Genomic DNA, 16,930 nt, shown 5'->3' with positions numbered 1-16,930 from the left:
ATGTACATGCATGCATATGCATGTGGCAGTGATGGTGTGGGTGGTTATAAATTAAGTCGAGTATCGATTTGCAGAGTTGCCTTAGGGGGATCGCAATCAGATGCGGAAAAGTTAGGCATCCTGCCTAAACAGAAATAAATATATAATTTTAACTATTCTGTAAGTTTTAGTCGCCCAAACAGGCGTTGGTACGCACCTTTTTCGAAACTTGCGAATGGGTATTTGAACTCGTTATAACAGGATTGCTTCACTAAAATTTTAGGGTTGTAGCGAATCACGCAGTTTTTTGCAGATTACGCTTTCTTTGCAAATGAAAGACGCATACCGAATTTCATCATTATAACTTCAACCGTTCTCAAGATATTGCTACCGAAATCTGATGAATGTACCCTTCAACGAACCGGGGTGGTATACCCCCACTTGTAAAAGTTTTGGTTAAGATTGAGCAGCCTTTATATAGGTATCATAAATACCAAATTGGAGGCCAATAACTTTAGCAGTTACAGATATATCAAAGAATTATAACTTTAGGAAATATTTGAGACATAAAAAGTAGGCGTGGTTACCAACAAAATCCGCTTATTTTCGGAGGGACCTTTCTTGTGGTGAGAAGAAGTTATTCCCAGAAGATCGTTGCAATACTCACATGTTAATAGAAGTTATTGCAAAAAAAACATTTAAAATTATCCTTCGGACAGTTCGGCGGAAGGCCCCAAATCCTTTCGAAATGACTCCCAAATGTCCCCAGAAGCATACCAAGAGTTGTTACGTGGCTGGTTTGCTGGGGTGGTGAGGAGCGGCGGCAAGCAGGTATGCTTGCGGGCCCAGCCTAGCTCGTCGTCTTGGGCGGGGTATTGCACCACCGACCTCACCCGCAGCCACATGTACAAAAAGGGTTCATACCTGCATATGTATAGAAAGGAGAGAAAAAGCAGAAAAAGATAGAAATAAACTTGAGGGCAGCGTTAAGATGAGGAACAAGATGAAGGCCTGTCCTGTCAGGTGGAGTCTACCCTCCATCTGCAGTGCAACTTGCGCCACACCGTGGGCACTGTGCTGACTCCTATCTACTTACAGTGCCCCCAAACCTGACACAGGTCTGTCCCCTGTCAATCAGTCATTTTCCCTAAACACTCACCTTCACCTTACCTTGCCACGCACAAGCGCAGCACCAACATCAAAAATGGGAATTTAGCCCTGCATGATCAGAGATCTATGTTTTCATCCATACATTTCAAAATTTTATTAACAATTTCATTTGGCTTAGATCTCTACCCTAAAGCTATTTATCTATCGAATGTAAACCAAAGTTATAAACAAAAAAAACCCGCTTAAAATTAAATTTCAAAAGAAATAAAATAACACAACAATATCTGATTTAACTTCAATTCAATTTAACCAAATTGTTTGAAAAAAAAATGTAAATAAAAAAGGGAAAGCAATACAAAATAATAATATATGATTGGAATTCAACTTAATTCAATTCAATTGTTTTTACTGAAAAACATATAAAGTGAAATGAAAAAAAAAACAAGAGGTAAGTTTTCTTATACTAGTGACATTAAGATGTATGAACCACCCTAATGTCCTATCCTACCTATCTTAAAGATATGAAATTCAAACAAACTAGACTGAGAGGGCGAACAAAAAGAAATCAAGAAACCTAATCCCTGACCTATCACAACCGCTCAAGTAAATATAAGATCAATTTTGTATAAAACAAAAGTAGGTCACCAAAGTAAAGCAAAAAAAACAGTTTGGCATATTATAAACAAAAGGTGTGTATATTTGTAGTTATGCATCTACATATATTCCTTACGTTTAGGTTTCCTTCTTCTATTTTCTCAAGAAGATCAGGCATCATATGTTAATATATGTACATACATTCAAAAATATGTATTAGCAGAAATATTGTGCTCAATTTTCACTCACCCATATACTCGTACTCCAACGGCGCCGGTGCAGTTGAGTGGATGCGCTGAATTCGCTGAAATGGCAAGAGTCAAAAACATACATACATACGCTCACGGTAGCCACCCTCAATCACTCAACCAAGATCAATCGCTAGTGGTCTTTGGTAATGAGTGCTTTGGTAGTATCAGATCTACCGGCGTGGAGATCAAATGCGAAGATAAAAAAAAAACGTGTATTCTACCAAAAAAAATGCCTTTGGTGCGGAAGGCACACTAACATTACTAATCTCGGGTTTGTGAGGCTAAAAAAAGTTATATTGAAATTGATATTGCCAATAATCATAAAAAGTAAGTACAAAACAAAAATATAAAAAAATGGCAAAAATTTTTAAATTCTAATTTGGTGCTACCACAGATAGCAGAAACCATGTGTAAAAGAAAAATGTGTATAAGGCAGAAGACGGAGATATAGGATAGGATAGGATAGGTTAGGTGGTAGCTGCCCTGATAAGGATAGCTCACTTGGACAACACGAAGGTCCGTTGTGATACCACATACACCAAAAATAACGGTGACCTAGATCCAGCTACTTAGAGAATCGTTGGGTAGCAACGATAAAGCTCCGAATGATACCGATCTCAACTTTGGATATATCCTCGGGAGATCCAAGTGAGTCGCGACCGAAGTACTTTCGCTTAATTCTGGCAAAAGCTGGCCAATCAAGCATAAAGCGATTTGGTGATTCCACCTCATCATCCTCCATACAGCTGCAGCAGGATGGAGTTTCCAGTATATTGAGACGTACCGCATGGATACCCATGGTACAGTGCCCTGTCAAAACCCCAATGACCATTGATAGGTTAGCCTTAGTGAACACAATTATTTCGGCAGACCTCCTGCCATCCACTTTTGGCCAGAAAGACTTGCTACACTGCAAGACGTGGTATCCGCCCAACGTTTGCTGAGCTGATTCGAGGCCCATCTATGGAGGAGCAATCCACAGGTGGCCAGCGGGATCCCGAAATCCCTACAGCCATCTTCATCCGGTTCAGTTGTACCGACGCGGGCTAAGAGATCCGCTTGACAGTTACCCGGGATAACACTATGGCCCGGGACCCAGATAATCTTAATTGTAAAATAATTCGATGCAATCGCAAGCGAGGTCAGGCACTCCCAGACCACCCTCGATCGCACTGTAGTTGAGCTCAAGGCCTTGATAGCCGATTGGCTATCAGAGTAGATGTTAGATTCCCTAACCGTGGTAGCACTGGATAGCATTCCATCCACCGCATCCTTAATCGCAGCAATTTCCGCTTGGAATACACTGCAGTGATCAGCCAACTTAAACTTTCGGCTTAAATTTAGCTCTTGACAAAAGACCCCCCCCACCAACCTTTCCATCCAGCTTTGACCCATCCGTGAACAAGTTAACCGGTCCCATGCCCCAGATAATTCCTCTTCCCCAATCCTCTCTCTCTGGAATAACTGGGGTGAAGGTTGTATAGGGAGCTGTTATCGGCATACAGTAGTCCGTTCTGTCCGGGATGAAGTCGAAACTGGTAAGAAGGCTAGAGTGTCCGCGGTCAGAAAGTCTATACCCCATATCACGAAGCGTGACCAACGACCTTGCCGCGGCCGCCTTTCCCGCAATATCTACTGGGTATATGTTCAGCATGACGTTCAGTGCCAAGGTAGGCGTTGTTCTGAGAGCGCCACTGATACCGATCAGCGCCGTCCGTTGCACTGACACTAACATTTTGGAGGTGCTCGCCGTGTCCAGTGCTTTCCACCAGACCAGCACCCCATATAGCAGAATCGGTTTGACCACCATCTCATAAAGCCAGTGTACTATTCTTGGCGAGAGTCCCCATCTCTTCCCGATAGCTCCTCTGCAGCAGTACAAGGCAATGGCGGCCTTCCTTGCCCGATCTTCCACATTGGGTCTCCAGGACAGTTTCTTGTCCAAAACAATCCCCAAATATTTAACCCTATCAGAAAGTACCAACGGTACCCCTCCAATCGAGGGAGTTCTGAATTCGGGCATCTTATATCTCCTTGTGAAAAGGACCAATCCCGTTTTTCCCGGGTTGACCGCCAATCCACATGATTCAGCCCACCTAGCCACAGTATCCAGGTAGCCCTGAAGAACATCGCGCAGGGCGCCCAGAAATTTGCCTCTGACTAGGATAGCGAGGTCATCTGCATAGGCAACCACCCGACAACCATTGGCTTCCAGCTCCACAAGAAGCTCGTTGACTACCACAATCCAGAGGAGAGGAGATAGGACACCCCCCTGTGGCGTGCCCCTGCACAACTTCCTCTTAATTATGGCCCCTCCCCACTCCGCTGCGACAATTCTGCCGCATAGAAGTTTGTTAATAAATTCAACCAGAGCCGCCTCGACTCCTAAACCCACCAGAGCTCGTTCGATTGACCCCGGTAAGACATTGTTAAAAGCTCCCTCGATGTCTAGAAAGGCACCCAGAGCATACTCTTTGTGTTCTAGGGACCCCTCTATTTGCTTTACAATCGAATGGAGAGCCGTTTCCGTCGATCTGCCCTTGCAGTACGCATGTTGTGAAGCTGACAGTAACCCCCGAGGTATCCTTTCCCGTAGGTACAGGTCAATCAACCGCTCAAACGTCTTAAGAAGAAACGACGAGAGACTGATTGGCCTGAAATCCTTAGGTGATACATGAGAGCTTCTGCCGGCCTTCGGAATGAAAATAACCCTAACCGTGTGCCAAGACTTCGGGATATAGTTAAGCCTGAGGCAGTTAGTATATATGATGGCCAACCAGCGGCAGGAAATCCCCAAAGACCTTTGAAGCTGCGCAGGAATGATTCCATCCGGGCCCGGAGACTTATAGGGCTTGAACGACCCTATAGCCCAGGTTATCTGACTTTCCTGTATTGGAATGGCAGGCACTTCTGCATGGCCAACGACCGCCGACCATGCAGGCGAAGATCCCTGCGCAACTGGGACATCGGGAAAATGATTGTCCAGTAAAAGCCTTAGGGACTCCTCGCTACTCATCGACCAGTCCCCACCATCATCTCTCAGATAACCCAGAGGAGCGGGGTTCCTAGAGAGTATTTTTCTAAATCTCGCGGATTCATTGCAGCCTTCTACGTTTTCGCAGAAGCTTCGCCATGCATCTCGCTTGGCTATCCTTATTTCATATTTATAAATCCCCAGACTCACCTTATAGAGCTCCCAGTCCGAGGGTAATTTACTCCTCCTGGCTCTGTTGAAGAGCCGCCGACTGGACGCTCTTAGGTCGTCAAGAGAATCCGACCACCAGGGCGGCTTGCCCTTCCCCCTGTAAGTTTTCAATGGGCAGGACAGCTGAAAGGCGCTATTGCTTGCCGAGGTGAACTTTTCCACCAGAACGTCTATCTCAGATTCGGACAGGCCCGAACTAATGATAGGCACCGCAGGCAGTAGCTCTCCCAGCTTCCTACAATACAAGTCCCAGTTAGTACTTTTAGGGTTCCTAAAAGATATTTTACCGGGAAGTTCTTCGTTCACTGAGAACTGAATATATCGGTGATCAGAGAAGGAGTGCTCGTTGAGAACCCTCCATCCAGATATCCGACCTTCCAGTTCTCTACTAACCAGGGTGAGGTCCAGGACCTCCTCCCTTAACGCAGTAATAAAAGTCGGGTCATTCCCGCTATTACATATACAAAGTCCCTCATCTACAATAAAAGTAAATAAAGACTCACCTCTAGTGTTGGTATCCGAGCTTCCCCAAATGCTATGATGGGCATTTGCATCGGCACCGATGATCACGCCAACACATCTCCGCCTTGCTTCAGCGGTGATTTCACCCAGTATCGCAGGTGGTGGTCCCACTACGTCCCCGTGGGGCATGTACGCTGAGACCACCCACATTTCATTACTTCCTCGCTCGAGGCAGACCGTGGTTACGTCAGCATTGCTGAAATTAGAGAGAATAAAAGCTTTAATCTCTTTTTTAACAATCACACAGTATCTAGGCCTACTTGCCTCCCCATGCACCAAGGTGTTGAATTTTCCAGTCCTTAATCCAGAAATCTTACTGCCGTTACTACTCAGCCACGGCTCCTGGACAAGGACTATATCCACTCCGCCTTTTTCAAGGCAGAGCAACAAATTTGCGGAAGCCGCCTTAGAGTGCTGAATATTGATTTGACGGATTTCCATCAAAAGCGTTCTTCTTCCGCACCCCATTCTTGGCGGATTCGTATTAGTATTGTCCATTCTAAAAAAGTCCCCCCTCAAGGCCGCTATCCGGAGCCGATTGTGTAGTCGCCCTTTAACGATCTCGTGGTTATCTATGCTACGCAGGGAGGCCACGCGAGGGTTGACGCATTACCTTATGAGTAATGCGTTCAGAGCCAGACCGGACGCGAAGCGGGAAAATCTTCAACCGCACCTACACCACCAACTTAACGGCGACGGAGCCGGAACGTACCTTGAGGCCCGCCACGGTTTTAACGGGACGTGGGCAGGTGCAGCATTAGCCTACCAGCCATTTTGGTAGGGTTTCACCCCGACCTACTAAAGTGGCAGAATACCGCACCTACCAGCCCAATGTCATCAAGTCAAAATGTAATGTGAAATCAAAGTCCTAAAACAGTCCAGTTCGTCACCGTTGTGTACTGATCTTGACTCTCCCTCCCCTGAGCTCGGCACAATGACTCAAGGGGTGCGGGTTTTATCGAGTTGTCCTCTCTAGATCCGCCATTATCAGTAGAAGCAAGGGCACCTCGTGCAGGACGTGATAACTAATCACGCGTGACATTCGTCACTATGGCCGGTCTAAGACTGATATCAGTCCTTGATCCAGAGCCTGAAACCACTTATGATATCCAAGACAAGTATCTTAGCCCCCGGACGGAGATATGAAAATACTAAAAAAATTAAAAGTTAAACTGAAGTGGGAAAAATTAAGAAAATGAAGAAACGAAAAGAAAAAAAATGATGGAGGCAAAAGTGCTACCATTAACTCCTGAAATATGCAGTTAAAGTAAACTCAGACTTTATATGCGCGAAAAAGAAATGCTTGTCCCCGGAAATAGAATGCCCCCTTTTGCCCGCTTCCTACCAACTAATTATGCCCCTTATGACAATGTTTGAATAATAATTGTAAAGGTATATAAAGAAAAACATATGAAAATAACAATTTTCATCCGTTGTATTGCCGGAAAAGCTCCTCCCTCCACCGGTGTTTGTTGTTGTTTATGTTGCCCAAGTATGTGAACTATCATCAAAAATATGGAAATGTTGCTACCAGCATCGTTGTGATTGTTGCCAGTGTTTTTCCCTATTGTCGTTTTCCCAAAAATCGTTTAGTAACTTTTTTCTTGTTGTAGGTGTTGACGTGGTTGTTGTTGTGGTTGCGGCTAAATGCCGCCGGTGAAAAATACTATATGCCAACTTGAAAATTCTGGTAGATGATTCTGTCGTTTGGCGGTATGTCGCCAATATGAAGAATTTGTTGTTTTTGTTGTTGGTGTGGTGTGCGCCGGTAAAATAAAAAATGTAATGTAGTGTTTTTCGATGCGTAATAATTATTGTCGCCAATTTACAAACGTTGTTGTATTGTTGTTGGGCGGTATGTCGCCAAGAAAAAAAAAATAAATACTGGTTGTGGTTGGTTGGCGGCGCTTGGTGTTGTTGTCGCCGAGCGGTATGGCGCCAATATAATATAGTTGCAGTTTGGCGATGTTTCGAGAATATGAGAAAGATGGTGTGGGGATTGTCGGGCGGTATGTCGCCAATCAAAAAAAAAAAAACGAGATGCTGTTGTGGTTGTTGCGGCCGTACGTTGCCAATAAAAAGTGCTGTAGTGGTTGTTATTGTAGTGTGTTATTGTAGTGCGTGGTAGTTGTTGCCGGGCGGTATGCCGCCAAGTATAATGTATTTGTGTTTGGGCGTTACGCCGCCAGTGTACGTGCCCAGTGGGTCTTTCCCAAAGAAAAATCAATTGTGCGCTGAAATTACATACAAAAGAAAATCTATTTAGAAATTCAAAAGCAAAAGTGTATCTATGTGCATATACATAATTGCCTACGTATTTCTTGTCTGCATAGTCATATATTCATCTACATACATATATTTGTATGCAGAGATGTATAAGTTTTATTTTGGCTTGCTCTGGAGATAGGCAAGGTTGAAGCCCCAACTCCCGTCAAGCATGCCTAAAAAAGAGTATAATATCTTACCTCTTGTAAATTGTAATTTCTCGACAACTGATTCCAGCTCTTTTCACGTACCGCGGAAACTTTTCGACGCGCACAATTTTCTTTAGAAAAAGGGCTAATTTGCGCACTACTAGAGGCTATGCACTTTGTTATTTACGGTTGGAAACGCGCACTTCACTGGTAATTTTTCATTACTCACGTGCACTGGGCTCTGTTGAAACAAGACTTTGGCCCGTTGACTCAGTTTCCCCTTCTTATAGCCACCGCCGTGGTAAGGAACGTTACCCAGAAACGGAAAATTTTCACCATTACATGCCAAACTTTCTTTTCGGCTTTCCCGTATTTTCCATCTATACAATCATGCACTCATATATTCATACGCTTACCGCTCTACAAAACGAACACCTACACATATACATTTGGTTCGTGCCTTGACCGCTTACACTGATGCATTCACACGCTCATAGCCTTGCACAGATACACATCCACATACATAATACAGAACAAAACAAACACATAGGTGTATAGCATTCATCAATGTTGCTAGGTTGTTAGTAACATAGTGACTGCTGCTAACAACCTGATGCCAACGTGCAACATCTTATTTCCGCTGCAACATTGTGTTCACTATCGGTACAATATTGTCAATATTAATGTTATTATGTTGATATTATGTTAATGGCAACATTGCGGCTAAGGCACGGACCTGGACCCAAAACACATAAACACATAGACGCATATATGCTCTGCCACTCATTTAAGCCAATATGAAGACAGGCTTTCGTTACAGGCACGCAACCGCCGATGGTGCCTGCACTATGGAGAGTGTGCGTAAAGGATTCAAACGCAGCCTGTTAAGTACTATTTTCCGCGTGCAACGTGTGGCCTCGACCCACGACTCAATGCCGGGCCTATTTTCTTCACGCCTCTCTTGTACTGTTTAACTACGAACTAAATCACTGGGCTAATGCCACTACTTAAACGTATGTCACAGATACTACTCTACATATCTAATAGTAAATAAAATATCACAGATAAAAAAATTTATAAAAAATAAAATAAAATAAAATAAAATATCACAGTTAGTAGAACAATTATAAAAAAAATTTTTATAAAATAAAATATCACAGGTGGCAAAAAAAATTTATAAAAAAAATATCACAGATCATATAGTCAAGTTACCTAATAAATAACACAACAAACAAATAAATAAATAAATTAAATAAATGCAAAAATAATCAAATAAATAAAAAGTCAAGAAAAATAAAAATAATTTAATATTATAATCACGTACGTCAATAAGTTAATAAATAAAATAAGTCAATACCTAACACAGAATACGGGCAAAACATTGCACAGAGGTATTAGCACTACAAAAAAAAACATAACTATTTTGCAAAATATCTTTAGCGTGATATACGCCGATCTTTTTCCCATTACTATCGCCAAGCTCGTACATTGAATTCCCTATGGAATTAAGTACGATACATTTTACTTGTTTCGGAGCTAGCTTTGCGTTGTAGTTATCGACCTGGGAACTTTTCTTAAAGTTTCGGCGATATACCACTTGTCCAATATTAAACTGCACATCTCTACTTCTAGTATCGTATACCTTTTGGCTTCTTTCATGGGCCAACTTCAGCTCTTTCACAATTTTTTTTTGGATTAGTTCCAGTTTATCACCCGGGGCCTCTACCTCGCAATCCACATCCTTCACCGTTGCCAGCTTTCGGTATAGCTCATATGATGCAGCATGCTGTATCATAGGCATACCGAAAGTGGCGTAGTACGGCGACATGTTAATTGCTGCATGTGTAACGCTGCGGAGTGCAAATGCGGCATCACTGACGCATTTGTCCCAATTTTTCTGATTCTCTTTTTTAAATTATCTAATGATCTGTAGGACAGATCGGTTTACCCTCTCTGCAGCGTTACCCTGAGGTGAATAAAAGGCTGTTTTTACATGTTTTGTGCCATATTTCTCTAAAAAGTTACCGAACATCTCAGAAACAAACTGCTTTCCGTTGTCCGAATGTACATGAAAACATAAACATGAAAAACAAAAACATGAAAAACATCCTTTTCCAAAAACTTGACTACCTCAGCTGAAGTTGCCCTTCTCATTGGTTTTAAGAACACGAACTTTGAAAAATGATCTAAAAATACAAAGACATATACGTTACCATCACTAGAAAATCAATAAAAAACGCTGGAAAGGTCGCTCTGTGAGCTTTTGCTTTCCCATCATGGGTTGTTTAAACACATTTTGAGTTTTGTTAGTTTGCAAGTTTCGCAATCTTTTATATGAGCGCATACAGCTGTGACCATTACTGGCCAGTAATATTTCTGACGTAGTCGGGATAGATTTTTATGTATACCGCCATGTCCAGCGGACGGTGAGCTGTGGGCCGACCCTACCAGCCCCGGTCGCAATTCCGACGGAATCCAGAGCTTCCAGGTCTGGTCCGCTAGAAGATCATCCCCCCGGTCGAATTGCGTCCGTTTATAAACGTAACCGTCCGACGAACAAAAGTCAGGTAGTTTGTCCTTGTTCTCGGTCACCGTCTTTTTAAACTCCGTATACTCCTCCGACTCGAAGTACGGTAACTCGAGACATACGTCTATGGCTCTGTCATTCGTCTGCATTTCGTCCATGTGCATTCGTGAGAGTGTGTCAGGAACCACGTTTTGTGCACCTTTTCGATGTTGAATATCGAAGTCATAACCCTGGAGTTTCAAACTCCACCTTGCCAACCTCCCAGAAAGATCTTTCTGATTCATGAGCCATTTGAGGCTCAGTTGATCAGTTATGATGGTGAACGGGGTTCCTTCCACATAAGGTCGGAATATTTTCACACTCACGATAGCGGCGTAGCATTCAAGTTCTGTAATGCTGTAATTTTTCTGCGCCTTGTTTAGTTTTGCCGAAACGTAGGCAATCGGCCGTTCGTTCTGGTCATCGTCTAGTTGGAACAAAACCCCTCCCTTTCCGTCCGTTGATGCATCACATTTGTTTGAGCGACTGTCGTAGTCGCCAAGAGCTAACCCTTCTATTTAATAGAAATTAGTCTTAAGAAAACCTAAACTTGAATTTATCTCGAATTTAATTGAATTACTGAATTTACTTACATATGCACCTTTTACGTATAAGTACGTATCTTGAACTATTTGCACGTACAAATACGTATATCCTATATTACGTACATAGTCTATATTAAATTTAAGTATTTGAATTGGTTTTATGAGTCACGTACTCTTAGAATTGTACGCTAACACGCAAGCGTACTTCACCTCGCTGGCAACCCCAACAATGGGTTGACAGATGGGAGGACATACATACATACATTTTATTATTGTTTTGACATCTTCCTTTTACATTTTTTTTACTTATTCGAAATCTCTATCCATTCGGTGTGCCACGAAAATTTGTAATCTCTTTTTAAAAATAATATATTAAAAGAAATAGTTTCACTGCAGTATTTATTTGATTTGAAATAGTTTCACTGCATTACTTAGTTGATTTGGTGAGGGGTAATAACGGAAAGGAAACAATTATTGTGTGAAAATCGGTGCAAAAAATCCTCGTTGAACATTACTACCTGTTTCTATGGTGCATAACTCTTGATGAATCTGGACTATTAAGTTGTATGTGAAGAGAAGTCCTAAGTGTTAACAGCCTTATTTGCTAGCTGTGAACCAACGTTATATGCGATATCTGTACGGCTGCTATAATAGTAGAAATAAAGCATAAGTTATCTTTGACGCAATTCTTGCCATCACAGCCGCCGCATACACAAGGGTAAGGACTAGTGCCATCGCCACCAGCTTCAGCCGCCACCACCACCAACATCAAAGCTCCATTACCGCCGTGTCCAGGCACCATCGTATTAATAACAGAAGGTAAATTTATATTATTTATTTATTATATATTATTATATATTTTGCAAGTGTACGAAGAAACAAAACGGGTCATATACCAACACAAAGATGATATTGTGATTACGAATGCAGACAAAGGGAACAGAACCGTAATGATGTATAAAGCAGAGTATAAGAAGAAAATGGAAGACCTCTTGAACGACAAAGGCACATACAAAACCATAAGAAATGATCCCACCCAATATTTGTTGAGAAAAAACAATAGAATTGTCAATGACATGTACAAGACCCACAATATTGATGCAAAATTGAAGCAGTATTTAACATGCTCGGCTGCCACAGCCCCACGACTTTATGGCTTACCGAAAGTGCACAAGGAGAACACACCACTTCGCCCAATTTCATCCTCGATTAATGTTCCCTGCGCGAAACTATCCAAATTCGTGGGAAAAATTTTAAAAAACATTATTTCCGAAAAATTCAATATTAAAAATTCAGTTCAATTAAAAGAAAAAATAAAAGCTGTAACCATTGACGAGGAGGAAATACTTATATCCCTAGACGTCGTATCATTATTTACGAATATCCCCATCCATCTAGGGATTAGCACAATTATGAAACAATGGTCGAATCTAAAAAGTCATACTAAAATTACTAAAACCCAATTCCTCAATATACTAGAGTTCTGCCTGAGAGAAAACAACTACTTTGTATACGACAATAAATATTACCAGCAAGTTTATGGGATGCCGATGGGAAATCCTCTATCACCAACAATAGCAGATATAAAAAATAAAATAAATGTAAGGCGCGATAACCTCCGAAGAGATCTAAGGCCGAGCTTCTCTTCCAATTTGCGTCGTGCTCCTCTTGATTTTTCCCTACAAATTGGCCGGACGGGACCTACATGTTTTATGCCGACTCCGAACGGCATCTGCAAGGCAGATGAGTTTTCACTGAGAGCTTTTCATGGCAGAAATACAATCGGAGCGCTTGCCAGACACTGCCGAGGGGCGATCCCGCTTAGAAAAATTTTCTTCTAATTGAAAAATCTTATTTCTAAAATTTTGATGTTGCTTTGCCCGGGAGTTGAACCCAGGGCATACGGTGTGATAGGCGGAGCACGCTACCATCACACCACGGTGGCCGCAGATATAGTCCTCGGTAAAATTATTGACGACAGCATCATTGAGCTAAAATCTAAAGACATAAATATAAAATACATAACGAAATATGTAGATGATATTTTCGCTATTGTTAGGGCAAAAGACGTAGACGAAATTCTAAAAACTTTCAACGAGCAACACAAAAAATTAAAATTTACACTAGAAAAAGAAAAACATCACAAATTAGCTTTTCTGGACTTGGAAATCCACAACATCGGGAACAAAGTAAAAACGGATTGGTACAAAAAAGCCGTGGCATCATCTAGAATGATCAATTACCAATCAAACCACCCATGGAATCAAAAAAGAAATACAGTAATCAACTTTATTAACAAAGTTTACTCCTTGAGTGACCAGGAGTTCATGGAGGAGAACAAGAAAACGATTCAGATCATACTTGAAAAAAATGGATATCCAAATAAAATAATACACGGTCTAATACGCACGGCGAGAAACAAAACTAAACAAAAAACGAGCAACAATACGACAACACCAAATGAAGAAAACAATAGAAAAATATACACAGGCGTCACATACATACCAAAACTAACTGACAACAATACATTACATAAAATGATTAAAGCCAACAACATAAGCTATGCACACAAACCAAATCACACAATCCAAAACATATACACGAAAACCAAAGACAAAATCAAAAAGGAGCAACTACACCACCTAATCTAGGAAATACCATGTGGGGGAGGAAAAGAGGGGGAATTTTGCGGGAAGGTATACATAGGACAAACAAAAAGATCGGTCAACACGAGAATAAATGAACACAGGTTAGACGCAAAAAACAACAAAAACACCACAGCTTTAGCGCAGCACCTGACGGACTGCAAGCACACAGCTGATTTCGATAATGTAAAGATTTTGGACGTGGAAAACAGAATAAGAAGAAGGTTGACGTTAGAAGGGCTGCGCATACAACAAAATATATCGAAAGTTGTAAATTATCGAGAAGATGTAGACAGCATAAATTGCGCGTATGCAAGCGCCATCACATTAAATATTTAGCTTTTGAGAGGGAATGATGTACCAGTGTTTTTATATTGTGTGGTTATTATATACTGATGTAATGATATTATATTTAAATTTCATACAAAATTTGTGCATTAAGTAGCAAAAAGATATAAGTCCAATATGTTCAAAACTGTGTATCGTCTTATGACTAAGCTAATTTCCAACAATTTATATGTTTTTGTTTTTGTGTAATAAATAGAAATCCCTGAGGAAGACGCAATGCAGCGTCGAAACGCGTAGGATGAAGAAGTAAACATTTTTTTTATTTTAAAGGAAAGCCGGCCAGAAAGCTCCAAAAAAGTACTATGGTAAATTTATACTCCAACCCCCTAAAGAGTGGTCCTTCGAAGCCACTAGAGCAACCAGCGACCAAGAAGAATAGAATACCCATCCCAAACGTGAGTATTAAATGATATTTTAATACACCTTAATAGGGAAAATATACATAAACGAGAAAAATCAAGGCAATTTTCATTTTCGAGGATTAGAATTTCCCGCCAATAATCCTCATTTCCCGCCAAAATTTTTCAATTTCCCACCAAAACCTGCATATACCATTTCATGTATATATATATATATATATATATACATATAGCAATAACCCCATATTGCAAAACTCAGTACGGTATATGTGCAAAGCAAAATAAAGAAAACTCAGTTGTTAGCTACAGTGGGCACACTTGCTAAAAGCACCCCTTATATTTTAATGCGACAAATCTCTTAATAATTTAAAATTTTCTCATTTTAAATTAAAATATCTCTTGTCGTTAATTAAATATATTGCAAAACCTCTGCAAGCGTCTGATTTGCCCCCATTTTAACAAATATTGGAAAAAACAGTTTTCTTACTTTGCAATTATATAATTATAATTACACAAATCGACATAAGCGGTGAAATTAAAATCTCATACAGTGGTACAAGAGTGGTTCGGTGCGTACACAAGCGTTTAAAAAATATATAGTTTCTCTCTTGTAAAGCTATATTGTCCCCGAAACAGTGGTTATTATTACTTTCACTCTGTATCCCTCTTATACAGTCCACAAAAAATATCGATAGTGAAAGTCTTAAAAATAATTACTCATATTTACATATATATATATATATATTTGTATTTTTTCCACGTATATTTAATTCCCCCCATATATACGCATTAAATACAGTGCAAACGCGGCACAGTGGTCAAACTCGATTAGTCACCCCCTCAATAAAATTTAATTTAAAAACTTTTTTTAGTTTTAGAAATTATTCTCTCTTGCTATTTAACGTGAATATTTAAACGTAACTCCCTCACATAGAGTAATTGCTTTTATACTCTCTATTCAAAAAAAAAAAGTTCTTTCTCTCTGAAGTTAAATTTTTTGTTAATTCTCAACTCTAAGCGTCATAAAACTAAGCTCAAAATGAGTGACGATGAAACCAAAAAAAATGGCTCCAAAACTCAAGGAGTTAAAAAATTTAAAATCTCGTCTGCCCCCAAAAAATTTGCATCCGAAACGGACAATTTTATGGAATATTGTGCTCGGTTTAGGTCGACGTCGCTCCAAGACAACACTGAGTCCTCACTTAACATAAAAAACTCAAACATAGAAAAATTCTGGAATAGAGTCCAACACGCTTTCGATAAAATTGTCGAATTCCCAGATCAGGAACTGCCCGAAGATTTTCCAACGTCTGCGAATAGCAAATACAGGTCCTGTCTAATAGCGTATGAAGACACAAAAGCCCGCTTCAGTTGCTTAAACAAGCAAATGCCCCCGCGCCCCTACCGTCACACCAGATCCACCCGATAACTGCGGTATTTCGCTGAAAATCCCCCCTTGCGATACCGAAATATTTTATGGTGGTTATTAAAAATGGCCCTCATTTCGTGACATGTTCACAGCCGTTTATATTAACCACCCCAAACTCTCCCAAGCGCAAAAATTGTATCACCTCAGATACAAAACCCAAGGAAAGGCAGCTCAAATAGTCAATCAATTCCCCTATGACTGACGACAACTTTGCCTTAGCGTGGGAAGGCCTAAAGGCCCGATACGAGAACAGACGAGTTCTCGTAGATAATCAAATACGGGCCCTGATGAACTTAAAAACTATCACCCCAGAAAGCAGTGAAGACATTCAAAGGTTGCAATCGTCGGTAAATAATTGCCTTCAAATTCTCGCCACGCAAAAAGTTTCCACAGATAACTGGGACCCCATACTTATTTATTTGGTTACCTCTAAACTCCCAGAAAATACAGTCGCGTTGTGGGAACAATCCCTAATCTCAAGAAGAGAACTTCCCAACTGCTCCCAAATGGACCAGTTGCTCACAACGCGATACGAAGTAGTAGAAAGAGTTGATCAATGGCGCCCAAGTAAAAGTAAATTCACTCCGCCTCAAACTAGGCCGCCATTTAAACCCCAACAGTCACATGCGTTTCAAAATAAATCGACCTCCCACACCCAGTCTCATATGACAGAGCAGCGGACAATGTACAAGTGCGCTATGTGTAAAACCTCATCTCACCCCCTTATAGGTTGCTTCAAATTTAAGAAGCTGTCGACCTCTGATCGCAGAAGGTTTGTGAGAGAAAACAATATGTGTTTCAATTGCCTCTCTCAGTCACACATATTGAAAGACTATTCCAGTACTCAAACTTGCAATCAATGCCAGGATCGGCACAACTCAGTTCTTCACAAAGACACATCTCAAGTGCCAAAAAGGCAACCCTCACGATTGCAAAAGACAGCCTCACAAGCTACGACCACTA

At 41.0% G+C, this 16,930-nt stretch overlaps 1 pseudogene; it reads right to left on the bottom strand.

The window, feature by feature from the left end:
* The window catches only part of LOC137235253 (ectopic P granules protein 5 homolog), a 30,552-nt pseudogene extending 18,564 nt beyond the window's left edge, over positions 1-11,988 (bottom strand).
* Between the last annotated feature and the right edge of the window lie 4,942 nt (positions 11,989-16,930).

This window comes from Eurosta solidaginis, chromosome X (genome assembly GCF_040869045.1).
Source record: "Eurosta solidaginis isolate ZX-2024a chromosome X, ASM4086904v1, whole genome shotgun sequence".
In the NCBI taxonomy this organism is placed as follows: Eukaryota; Metazoa; Arthropoda; class Insecta; order Diptera; family Tephritidae; genus Eurosta; species Eurosta solidaginis.
This window is presented reverse-complemented; position numbering and strand designations above follow the sequence as displayed.